We start from the raw sequence: 3,443 nt of genomic DNA on the forward strand, positions 1-3,443 counted from the left end.
GCGGTTGTACTTGTCAACGGTTACGGTTCAGGTGAGGGATGAACAACAGAAACAGAGCGCTGGATTCGAAACTGAAGAAGACGATGAACGAGCGGTTGATGTTCGGGTGCACAATCGGGTGCCAGAGAGTCCGAAGGCAGGAGAAACCGTGGGAAGCTGGCCAGGCCTGCCCACTGAGCAGTAAACGCTGTGGTCTCCCCCTGGGCGGAAGTTCAACCCTAGCTTTTATAGGCCAGATGACAAACACAATTTCAAGCCCCGATTGGCCACATTTCCGCGCCAAAATGTTCACAGGGATTTTCCACAGGGGACAGGGTTTCCCCAGCACATGGCCAAGGGCCATGCAGAAATTCAATTAGGGGCTTTCCGGACTGAGGAGAGTGCTGATGGCACCTGTTGCTGGGCAAAGCTGGCAGAGCCCAGCCAGAGCATGACAGCAGCACTCCATCTCCGCCTGCCCCTGTGTATTCCCTGGGACCTTTCAAAGTACCCCAAGGGTGTGCGTACTCCCAGTTGACAACCCCTGCTATAAATAGCTGAGATTCTTTTTCTTCCCTACACACCTGTACCTACCCACCTTCCATATGCCACACTTGAAGTTCCAGATGAAATTCCTACAATAATCTGGCAGGAATTCTTTACAGAAATAATTTTTGGCAGAGTACAAAGATTCCTCATGATTAGCATAATCAACAGTTATTTATCCTATACACTATAATAGAGATCAAGAAAGCTTTTGTTGAGAAAATATTATAAACTAAAAAGTAATAGAAAGAATCATGCCTATGGGCAATAACCACCTTTTGGTCTAAATAATTAAGAATGTGCTTAAAGGGCCAGAGCTCTTGAAACAGCATGGAAAGTTAATACATGCTATGCTTTTAGCCTCACCAAGAAGCAGAAACAAATACAGTTAGTGAGACTCACTTGAACAGAAGCAACATGAAGTGTTTGCACTAAATGTATGGCAGTGGTGGTTATGCTCTGTAATCACAAAAAAATGAAGAAGCAGACATTTTAATAAAAAATGCGAAACAAAAGATGTTAGTCTTATTATTATTGCTACCCTGATAGTAAATATACTTATTTGTTTGGCAAATATATACCAAAAAATTGAATTAGGTTTTGAAACAATTTAATGAAAGCAAAGAAAATTTGAGACCAATGCTGATATGAACTATCCAGACTGTACTTGGGCTGCTTGCAGCCATACTACTTTAAGTTGCGGTCCTGTGAGCTATTAAGCTAAGAGTTAATATCAGTTTAGTTCTCTTGAAGGTCTCCAAGTAGCATTAGAAGCCACACTGGTAGTTTCATAAGGGTCACACTTTGTATCTTTGCTGTGGCAGTAGGTGTCATGAGGCTGTCTCCTGGTGAGAGGTTAATGCTGCACTCCTGACCACTTGTGGTCATCAAGTATCACCCAGCATGTTTTGCACTAACAACATTGTTTACTTCCTATCCTAAAGTTTTCGGTGGTTGCTGTACAGTTGGGTGTTGTGAATACATCTGTTGTGTTTCCTTTCTCGGGGCTGGCTTGCTAGTTGTGGATGTATGCCCTAATCCTGGGAGCTCATATAGGACACATCTACATGTACAATTAATGTGTATGAATAAACTCTGGAGCTTATTGCTTCAGAGTTTTTTTGCGCCATTTGAATGTGTTCTTGGGAGCACAAAACTCTGGAGTATATTGCTCCAGAGTTTATTTGTGCACAGCGCATTGAGCCCAGTCAGAGCAAACCAGGGCTGTGTGGTTGTCAGCATCTCAGGGCTCCTCTGACCTGGCTCAGCATGCTGTGGAGGGGCTGGCTGGGGCATGAGGGTACTTCAGTTTGGGGCTAGCCGGTAGGCAGCCTCTTGACTGAAGCACCCAAAAAACTCTGCAGCAGGGTATTTACAAATATAGGTTTCTCTCACTTTGTGTGAATTCGCTTTTATATGATGACCCTTTTTATATAAAAAATTAGTTATATGCAAGGTAAAGTCACTTTTATGTGATCAGTGTAGTAGAAGCCCACAGTCAGCTGCTTTGTGCGGTGTATTGTGGGAGTGACAACATAGGCACAGGAAGAAAAAATTATTTTGGGAGAGGGCTGAGCTGGGTGGTGGTGCCCGGGCTGAGCTGCAGCACCAGTCCCTGCAGCCCGGCCTAGTCTGGCCCCGTGCACACGGCATTCCAGGAGCCTGTGAGCTTAGAAGCTACCCAGCAGCAGCGTCTGCAGCCACTGCTCTGGGCAGCTGGTGCCTGTGCTTCTTGAGCTGCAGTTGCCCTGGGAGCGGTGCAACACCACGCCAGTACGGTTGAAGGGGTCAGTGCAGTCGAGATCTTGGAACGTATCCCTATTTGTTACATTGTAAAGTGGGTGCTTTTTATGCGAATTCAAGTTATGCACCATTTTCCAGGAATACATGTACAGCATAAAGCAAGGGAAACCTGTACTACTCTGCTGTGGAGTTTGTTAGTTTTGTGTGCCCTAATAGGGGCGCATGCCTGGATGTCAAGATGATTACTGCAGAGCTAATTAGGCAGCTCTGCAGTAAACATCTTGTGTAGACATGCCCATAGAGTAGTTATTTGAGCTCCGTGGGACTACTTGGGTGCATGTGTGAAATCACTCACTTTCTTAGGGGTTTGTGGGATCTGGGCCAGGTTTTATACGTGAGTGTATGAAGTGTTAAGGAAGTGCATGTGTATGTGCATTTTCAAAGGCCTAGTTATATAGTAATAATAATGTTGTACATAAGGATTTACAAATGTACTTAGGAGCCGCTGTGCCTTGTCTGGAAAACAGAATTAGACCAGTTGCGTCATATTTTCTGACATGATTGCTACCGTATGGGTAACCACAACATTCCATTAGCCACTTAGCCAAATTAGAGTGTGGAGGAGGAAGTTTTTAATGCACAAAAGTCAAATGTTTATGCATTTATATTATTGTAACTTCAAAATTGCAACAGACATATAGAAAGAGAACAAATGCTATGAATTATAAGCTATGATTGAAAGAAGTACCAGTGAAAGAAAATTGTTTTCCGTTGCTGAGGTAGACATGTTGTGCCCAAGAGAATTTCAAAGTGCTTCTGATAGGAAGCTCTCCAGTCTGGTTACAGTGCAGTTCCCTGCCCCAGGCACTCTTTGAGTACCAATTTCCTTCCTATCCTGATTTTTGAGAGCTTAATTAGTGGTGAAGCAAATTCCCAGGTCTCATTTTAGGTAGTTGCTTTAATAAGCTGTTTATTCAGCAGTGCAAAAACCTGCTTACATATGTCAGGCTGTGGTATCAGCTGTTCCAATATTTTAGTGCAGGGCTGTCCAACTTTTGAGTTGCCAGGGGCTGCATCCACCACAACCATACAACATGTGAGCTGCACCCCCCCCCCCCCCCGGCCCACTCCCCATGGGGTACATGTTAACCCCAGAGGCCCCTGTGCCCCCCCCC

General features: G+C 44.7%; 1 protein-coding gene across 4 annotated transcripts in view; it reads left to right on the forward strand.

Annotated features, from left to right (window-relative positions):
* CARMIL1 (capping protein regulator and myosin 1 linker 1) overlaps nt 1–3,443 on the forward strand; it is a 371,957-nt gene that overhangs the window by 99,193 nt on the left and 269,321 nt on the right. The window lies entirely within an intron of this gene.

Source organism: Gavialis gangeticus, unplaced genomic scaffold, assembly GCF_001723915.1.
Source record: "Gavialis gangeticus isolate Ggan-Ray unplaced genomic scaffold, GavGan_comp1, whole genome shotgun sequence".
Classification (NCBI taxonomy): Eukaryota; Metazoa; Chordata; order Crocodylia; family Gavialidae; genus Gavialis; species Gavialis gangeticus.